Genomic DNA, 9,456 nt, shown 5'->3' with positions numbered 1-9,456 from the left:
AGTGTAATTATCCAGACTGGAATGTGGCCAAGGGGCTGCGGTTAACATCCCAAACAGTGGGGGGAAAAAGCCATGGATGAGGTCTTTAGTGACAGTGAGTGGCCAGATCTCTGCTTTGGTCTCCTTTGCAAGAGAGCCCATTTAGTAGCTTAAAAACCACAGCAACTGTTTTTGCACTTAAGGGATTGAGCCCAGAGTTACCATTCTAGATCCCAGGTACCAAATTTCTGGTCATTGGATGAAGTCATAATCCCAAGAATTCAGTGACATTGAAATAAGCCTTTCTTCTTTATCCTGTGCCATCTTTGTGAAGTAGGTGGAGAGTGATAGTGTCTCTGGGGACAGCCCTGGCAGAATCACAAGAGAGGTAAAGTTTGACATGCTTCCAATTAGTCTCAAATATCCTTCACCTTTCCACCACTACCTAGCTGTTTATCTCCTTTGTAGGGCTTAATTAATAGTTTCATATCAGCAAAGCTCCAGCAGACTGCTTCCTGAGTTCCATTTTTCTGTGAAAGAATTAGTCCTGCAATGTTTTTAAAAAAATCACCTCTCCCATGTCCAACCTGAGGCCATGCCAGTTTGAGGAGAGGGAGCTACCACATCTGTTGACCCTTGGCCATGTCATATCCCCTCTTTGCCCATCTCTATCAAGTCTCCCTTTTGGGGGAAGAAAGATGTTAAGCTGTATACTGGTAAAAGGCTGTAGTATTTACTTTTCTGGAGAGATTCATGAGTATCTTGCATACATTAGGTTCCCAATATATATTTGTTTAGTTTTACTAGTGGCATTGTACTTACTATTTTGATGCATAGGGAAGGTAGTTTTGTCTAGGGAACACTTAAATAATATCATATTATTTTCTTTTAGAATTATTTCTTTAACAAACATTTATTGAGCATTTACTACATGAATGGTACAGTATTTGGCCATGGGTATCATAAAGATTCTTAAGGCACAGTCCCTGCTCATAGAAGAGAATGTGTGGCTTGCAGGGAAGTGCACAAATGTGGTTCAGTTTAAAGGTGACTGTGTGGGAGGATTAGTACGTTTGGAGAAAGGACAGCAGACAATGGAGGACCTCGTAAAACCCATTAAAGCTTTTGAGCTTAATGATATTAGTTTCACAATCTGTTCAATGCAATTCCATGAAATTCCTGCTATACTACTGATTCCTGGATCCCACTCCAGACCCACTGTACCAAAATCTTGAGGGACATGGCCTGTTGGAGCAGACATGGTCAGTTTCATACCTATTTGCCCAAATGCTGACCGCTCCAGTACATGTCTGCAGAATGCTTCTGTAATGCTCTTGTTTTCTGCACGAAAGCTTTCTCTCCCACACGTAGGGTAGCTTGGTAGGGCAGTGAAGATAATGTCCTCAGGACTGGACCTAGGCCAATGACAGAAGGGAGCTGGGAGGTAATACGCTAGCCTCTTGGACTTTCTGGTATGATAACTGACACGTGTTCCACACCATGTCCCCAAATTCCCTGGTGAAACCAAACCTTAGTTGCCCATAACGGCAATCTACTAGATGTCTGTGCTTTGTTGGCTTGCTCTTGTTCCTCTACTAGTGCTTCCTAGGATCCTCTGCTAAATAAATAATTTGTACTTAAATTCTGTCTCAAGATCCGTTTCTGGAGGAACCCAACATGAGATACTGAAGAATCTGCCTTATTTAATTTCATTTTTTGTTAATGCCCTCACTGGTTTTTATAATGAGGCAAATTTGGGAGACTTGGTCTCAGGTGATGATAGAGAGCTACCAAAGGATTAAGATGTAAGCATTGTCATTTTTCATTTGCTTCTTAGCAAGATCATGCTGGCAGGTGTGTGGCAAGTGGATTGATGGAGGAAGAGTCAGAAGCAGGGAGATCAGCTAAGAGATGGCATTGCCCAGGCAAGCAATGGTGAGCACCAAAGTGAAGGTAGCAACTGTGGGAATGGAGATGGGGGAAGGATGCAAGATGGATTTTTATGGAAAGCTGTCTGGAAAAGTCAATAGGACATAGAGGCCTGCATACGTGTGGTCACTTAGCTGGCTGCCATTCCAAAAATGAGATTGGAGTCCTCTGCCATGCGTGTGGCTCTGCTTTGTGCATTAGGCTCAGCACCTTTGAAGGGCTGAGACTCCTGTGGCTTGCTTGTAATCTTGGTCAGGCTTTCTAGAGTTAAGGAGCACAAGTCTGGGAATAAATAAAAGAAGACAGGAAGATAAATTGAAGAATATAAATAATTCACTACTAGATCATTAAAGGAAGAAAGTTATATTTTACAGGAAGGATTTGTGGAGTTATAGACAAGGAGAGTTGCCGAGATGCCTGTGACTCACGTCCTTTTTGTGATGAATAGTGACATCCCCCCCACCCTTACTCTTGACTAAGAGGAGATTTTCATCCACCGTCAGTTTCTGGAAGACCTAGCCTGTACTTATGTCTATTGTTTTCCCTGCTTCTCTGAGACCCTGTATTTTAGCTGAGTGAATGAATGGTGGCTGGGGGTGGGGCTGGTTCTTTTCTCTTGCTCTGTCAAAATGCCAGGCTTTTCATTGCAGTTTCCCCCACCAGTTCTTAGGCCAGCAACTCCAAAGGAGATCACAGGTTACAGAGGAGGGCAGAAGAAGGGAAGACTGAATCCATAAAAAGAGCTGTTTTGAATTAAATGCTTAATCATGAAATGAACAGGTTAAAGCTTGTTAGTTGAGAAATAATAGTCAGCAGCCTTCTAATCGTCCCATGTGTAAATACTGACATTCTGGCTCTGTCTGTAGTCAGAAATGCAAAGGCTGAATAACCAAACAAGAGCAACCTGACACCATCGTATTTCTGCAAAAGTAGCATTGAGCCAATGACAAGGAGAAGACTGAATTATAAGAAGCTGTAGAATGGGCCAGCAAAGAGCCTACTGGGCCTTGCTTAACAGGGAGAACAGACTCAAGGCATGTGAGCGTAAGGAGGCTGGAGAAACTGTGCATTAAGCACAATGGAAGGGAAGCAGCCTTAGAATATTATGAACACATTTATGATATTTTTTTTTAAATTAAACTTTATTTGGACATCATTGTAGATTATGCAGTTAGAAGAAGCAACAGAAAGATCCTGTGTACACTCTACTCATTTCCCCCAAATGATAATATATTGCAAACCTATAGCACAATATCATAATCAGGACATTGGTTGATAGTCCATCATATCTCGTTCAGATTTCCCCAGTTTTACTTGTAATGATTTAGGTGTGTGTGAAAGATTTCTTCTATTCAATACTTCTGATATTTTTTTTTACTTTTAAAGGAGTCTTTTTCATTCTAAAATTTTGAAAAAAATTCGCTTGTTGGACTTCGTCCTGGCTTAACTGTAACTGAAGAAAGGGTAGTGTAGAATAGATTCCTTAACCTGCTTCCAAATCTGGGATTCTGCAGAGTGGCATCGAGGGTCACCTAACATGGCAGGAAGGTCAGTAGGCCAGGGTATAGCTTCTGCTTTATTACTATGTGACCACTTTATTATGGGCATCTTTATATGGCAAATACGCAAACCTTTTAAAAGTATGTCTATTGCAAAAGAAACTTGGTCATTAAAGCCTATTGTAACTCATCTTCCTTGTACCAGAGTTTCTGTCCTTTCCTTCTAGCATTCCTTGCCCTCCCCTTTTCCTCTCTGCGTTGGAGGGGGCTCATCCCTTCAGGTTTTGCTCCTAGATGTCTGAGTCATCTGACCTACTGTTTTCAGCCTGTGGGAGGCACTGGTAAGAGAGGGCCGGGAGAAGGGCAAAGCCAAGGTATTTTTTCTTTTCTCTAGCTTCGTGCAGCATCCCTGGCAGTGAGAATCCCTTCTCAATAGCACCACTTGTGCTTGACAGACGGGTTCTGGTTCTAGCTGCTCACAAGTGACCTTGGCCCATGGACCCCAGAGATACAACCTCTTGCTATTGTGTCTTTAGCCTTGGGGAGGTAGCAGCTTCCCGCTCTTGCTGATCTCTGGATTGCCTCATTATCCTGTTAGGCTCTCTGCTCCATCATCACCTGAGTAACCAATTTTCTATATTAAATTTTCTTTGTAAAAAATACTTGAAGAGATTTCTGTTTTCCTAGTTAGATATTCTACAGTTCCTCAAAGCATGAAAATGGTATAAATCTGAAGAGGTTTTCTGTTTCTGACATTCCAGCTTATTCCAAGGGAAAAATCTTGCTAGCTCTAGTCAGAATAGAATTTGTAATTTGTAATCTGTAATCCCATGTCTCCTACCTAGAATCCCAGTCTTCTTACTGGTTATTCACCTGCTCCTAGCCTCTGGTTTTCCAACACTGATCTCCCTTTGTCTAATTTATTTGGTATTTTTGCAACCTCCACTAGTGTCTTTGTTATTCTGTCCTTGGGCCACTCTTTTACTAACCTTCCCTAGCTTATTTTCTGCTAGCAGTTCTTACTGACCTCATCCCCATGTGTAATAAATACCCTTATGCCCATGTTAACATATTGCTCTCCTGACTCACTCCTGAATGTACTTTGGTTTATGGGGCATACATCTGCTATATTAGGATTTGGTTTTGCTGTCACTTCACTTTCTTGCATGAGGATGCTGTTTATTTGCATTACAGGGCTCCTCCACCTCTTCTCATAGAGAAGTATATGTGACTCTATAGCAAAACAATGGTAAGAATTTGAGTAAGAATGCTTTCGTCAGAAGGGAATAGAACTCTGTAGAATCTTCAAGTATAAGGCATATTTAGAAGTCATGTCATTGGAAGCAAAGCTGGGAACCACCATGGTGGCCACACACACTACCTTAAGGAAGGGACATGAAAGAGAAACAATATGCTTAGGCAATGTGCTGGGATGGTGCCGCTGACTGCTCAGGTTCCTCGCCCTGTTGGAAAGGAGTCTTATTGGTTGCTACCATATTGGTCTCATAGTTGGCTGCATTGAGCAGCTTTGTCTTTTCTCCAGGGTGGTCCCCAGGTGAGCACAGAGACTGGGAGCTGGAGCAAGGGAAATGCTTTCAAGCTAGCTCCAACTAAGATGTGCCAAAGGTCACACAAATTACCCAATTGTAGGTGCCCCATCCTCCAAGGCCAGGAATAGTACCTTCAGGCAATGCAACACACACCTGGATTCTCTTTAAACAAATAACCATGCAAATCACTACTGGGACTGTGGATTAGGGTCTGGAAAATCCAAAGCTTGGGCTAAAGAAGAATTTAAATATTGAAAAGTAGCCTGTGGCATGGGCTCTAGATGTGTTCAGGTCCTGATGTTCTTCTGTCCTTGTGGTGAACACAGGGCTGGGGAATGTTTTGCAGGCTAGTGCACACAGTTATGAACAGATGGATCTCTTTGGAAGCTGCCTGTAAGGCTCCTTGCTTGCCTCGGCTCTCCATAATGATCAGAAGTGGTGAGTGCTGGGCAGCAGAATTGTAGATTAGGCGGCCCTGGGCAAGCTGACAATGGAAAAGAAATAAGCTTATTTTAAATGGGCATAAGCTTTGAAGGCAAGTAATTAAGACATATTTCAGCCTCCTGGACAAATTAGGGTTCTAGGTAATACAAGTGCAAGAGATTGGAAAAAAAATAATAAATCACTTGCTCATCTATAATCGCTAAAGAACAGTTTGTTTAGTAACAAAGTACCAATCATGTCTGCTCTTATGTGAGTTTCTCCTCTATTTCCCTTTCTCCTACATCTCTCAGAACCAGCTGAGTTCAGGGTCCTTTTTTCCATGGTAGTACTCTATACACTCTTATTCTGTAAAATGGTGCCTATGTGAGAGCAGCCAACAGCTTCCCATGACATCCTTCTGAATCCTGGTCTTTTACCCAACTTGGTTGCATCTTTCTGTAAAGATATAATCCCTGTTTCTTTCCTCATTACTCAGTAATGTGCTGTGGCATGAGGAGAGAGTTTTTAAATGGAATTTTATTGGGCATTAGGAACTTCAGTCTATCAAGAAGCACAAAGCAGGCACTGCAGAAGTGAGAGAAGTTGTTTTCTGTGCATTGGTTGTGCACTCTATTGTGTTGACTTGGCCCTGAAAGTAGTTTCTGATTTTTCTCATCTAGTTATTAAAAGAATAATATTGGTAGATATGTATTTAAATCTCACATAATATTGTGACCTAGCTTGGTACTCATTCTGTAGTAAAGATTTAATGTTTTGGAGGAAAGCATGCTACATATTCCTTCTGCCCAATGAAAAGGTATTTATTGTGCCAAGTTCATGCTAAGTGCTGGGAATACGGCAGTGAACAAAAATGATCACTGTCCCTGTCCTTCTGGGAGCCCCGAGTTTACTGGAAAGGATATTAAGTAACTCCAAAATAATTCTGTAATTGGAACTCTTGATAAGAACTTAGAAAAGACCAGATTTCTCTAAAAGGGTATAGAGAGGAAGAAGCAGTCAGAGAAGGCTTATAGAGGAAAATAATTTATAGATTAAGATCTGAGGAATGATTGGGGCTATCCAGGTGGGGAGTACCATTTGTGAAGTCCTCACATGAGAAAGATCTTGGGTTTTAGAGCCATTAAAATATACCCAGGTTGGTGCAGTGCAGTGAGAGAGGGTGGACAGTACCTGGGGTTGAGGCTTCTGAGGTGTGGCTTAGGGCCTGATTATGCCAGACCTACTGAGCCATGCTGAGACATTGGATTTTATCCTAATTGCAATAGGAAGCCATTAAAAGGTTTTTGGTATTTTTCTGGTTTTGTTTTATGCTTTTTTAAAGTTGAGATGAACTTCACATAACATGAACTGTTTGAAGGTGAATAATTCAATGGTATTTAGTACATTCACGATGTTTTCCAACTACCATTGGTATGTCTGTTCTAAAACATTTTCATCACCCCAAATGGAAACCCCATTCCCATTAAGCAGTCATTGAAGAGTTTTAAAAGGAGAGATGTTGTGTTACTTGTAGTATGTAATATTTTTCTGGCAAGTTTCTGGAGAAAGGGATTGGAGAGGGCAGGAGTGGAAGCAAGACAGCAGACTTGGAAGTAGTGGTCAAGTTCAGAGACTGATGGTGGTGATGGCTTCCTGGACAAGGGACAAGATTAGTGACCATAGATGTGGAGAAGAGTGGAATGATCCAATATGGAGTTATATAATCAAGTCTGATTATCTGTTTAAGAGACTTAGTTATTGTTTAATTATCTACATCACTGTTTCTCAAAGGATAATTCATCCCCTCTTCAGATCTAGGTAGGCTGCTTGTTAAAAGTACAGGTACTAGGTCCACCTCAAGTACTGATGCAAATGGACTAAAGAGGGACTGAAGGGATTCTTCTTAGAACTGAGGTTGGAGAGGGGCGCCTGGGTGGCTTAGTCAGTTAAGCGTCCGACTTTCGCTTAGGTCATGATCTCACGGTTTGTGGGTTTGAGCCCCGCGTCGGGCTCTGTGCTGACTGCCAGCTCAGAGCCTGGAGCCTGTTTCGGTCTGTGACTCCCTCTCTCTCTGTCCCTCCCCTGCTCACGCTGTCTCTCTCCTAGAAATAAATAAAACATTAAAAAAAAATTTAAGAACTGAGGTTGGAGAACCATTTATGCTTCTTTGTCATTCTTTCTCATTCTGATGCCCTTTAAGAGTGCAGGCTGTCAACAGTCCATCAAGGTGGGATGAATTAGAATGAGACACAGTAAACAAATGGATAACCTAGTGTATGCTTGTAATTTTGAGTGGGATTGGATGCTTTTTGGAGATGAACTTTTAACTTGATCTTAAGATAAGAATGTAATATAGACAGTTTTATTAGTGGTGTTTATTTTTGATTCTTTTCTTTCTTGGAGTATTGTGACTCTCCCAGAATTAAATGGTGACTGACTGAGAACAATGACATTATTATGAAACATAATATAGGTATAGTGTAGTAAATTTATTGTAAAAGACACATACAAATGCTGGAAATTAACAAATAAAACAAACTGTCCTGGTATTTTTTGCAGCTACATTGTATCTACAGGAGTCCTATTAAAGAGATGTTCACTCCAAGTAACTGAATTTAGAGGCTAGAGTTTTTTGAGATTTTATAGTTAGAAAATCCTACAAGCTTTGGTAAAAATCAGCAATCACCAAATTAAGATTTTGTCTCTGACCTCAGGTTTCTGTTTGCCTCTTTAGTAGCTTTTTCTAAACCATTACTACCTTTTAGAGCTGTTAATTTCCAGCCAGAGTCTACAACATTCATATGTTACTGTCCCATTCAAATAATTCCCTCCCCCACCACATTTTCCCTAACATGTTGGGTTAAATTATAATTTTAGAATTGAAAAAGATTATAGAAAATTTAGTTTTCTGTTGTTGTTGTTTTTGAAACCATTACCTTTGGAGATCTTGAAGTGAAAGAAGACTCCTACTAAGTAAGTGGTGTTAGGTCCTTGGGGATTAGGCTCCCTGAGGAGAGGGTGTGGATAGCCAGCAGCAGTCAAGGGGCAAGCCCTCTGCTCTGTCCAGCATAACAGCCCACCAAACTGCTTTTAAGTGGCCGCAGTGGCGCCTGCTCTTCCTGCAAGCAGCCATGGTCTCTTGCTACCCCTGCACCTTCAGCCCTTTACTCCAAGGATTTTCTCTGTTGGAGTGTGAAGTGCTCAGCTTCTATAAGATGTTTCATTTTGTTTAATATTACTTCCACTTTTCTAGGAAGACACTTGGGTGCCTCTCTGGCTGTGTTTCTTTTTCAGCATGTACAAATATGGATCTCAAAGTGGTTTCATTGCTTCATCATAGAATTTTATAATGAAATAATATTTTGAGTGCCTGACAGGTTTTGATCTTTTTCCCTGGACCACTTAGGTTTGGAGAGGGATCTGAGCAAAAGCTGTTCATTTATTTTACACTAAAGATAAACAGAACCGGTAAATAGCCAGCTTTTTTTAAAGCTTAGTTTTTCTGTTCCACAAAAATGCATGTCGTTGTATAAGAGCATACACTATACAAGAATACAAAAAGGAAAGTAAAATTCCTCTGAAATACTAGAGTTAGCCATTGTTAACATTTTTATAAAATTCTTCCCAGTGTAACTCTCTATCTCTTTATATTTATGTGTGTCTATGTATATTCTATGTACAGATGAAGTTCTCAATAAATGGGATTTTGCTGTATGTGTTATTCTGTAACCTATGTTTTTCTAATAACATGTGGTTGACAACCATCCATGCCAATAAATATATATTATATTTTTAATGAGTGAATACTTTTATTGGATGCTTTTCATATAAGCGATACAGATCCCAGGACAAACTAGCTTATATAATAAGAATATATTGAAAAATCCAGTGGGAAAGGGCTTCAGGCATAATTTAATCGGGGCTTAGGATTTCTCTCTTTATATTTTTTTTTCCCTACTCTTTTTTCATGTTCCTCATGGTAGCAAAGTAGCTGCAGCTCTAGGGGCTCGTTATCCAGAGAAAGAGAGCCTCTGCCAGTCATCCTAGACTTCGACCATCTTAGGTGATGTGACCAA

The 9,456-nt window shown here is 40.7% G+C and overlaps 1 protein-coding gene across 4 annotated transcripts in view; it reads left to right on the top strand.

The window, feature by feature from the left end:
• Nucleotides 1-305: 305 nt before the first annotated feature.
• ENOX1 (ecto-NOX disulfide-thiol exchanger 1) overlaps nucleotides 306-9,456 on the top strand; it is a 545,438-nt gene continuing 536,287 nt past the window's right edge. For all 4 annotated transcript variants that reach the window (XM_039251548.1, XM_039251538.1, XM_039251547.1 and 1 more), the window contains exons 1-2: nucleotides 306-367; nucleotides 1,817-1,914. The gene's annotated coding sequence lies outside the window, so the exon portion shown is untranslated. The remainder of the gene's footprint in view (nucleotides 368-1,816; nucleotides 1,915-9,456) is intronic.

Source organism: Hyaena hyaena, unplaced genomic scaffold (genome assembly GCF_003009895.1).
Source record: "Hyaena hyaena isolate Hyena2069 unplaced genomic scaffold, ASM300989v1 scaffold_394, whole genome shotgun sequence".
NCBI lineage: Eukaryota > Metazoa > Chordata > Mammalia > Carnivora > Hyaenidae > Hyaena > Hyaena hyaena.
This window is presented reverse-complemented; position numbering and strand designations above follow the sequence as displayed.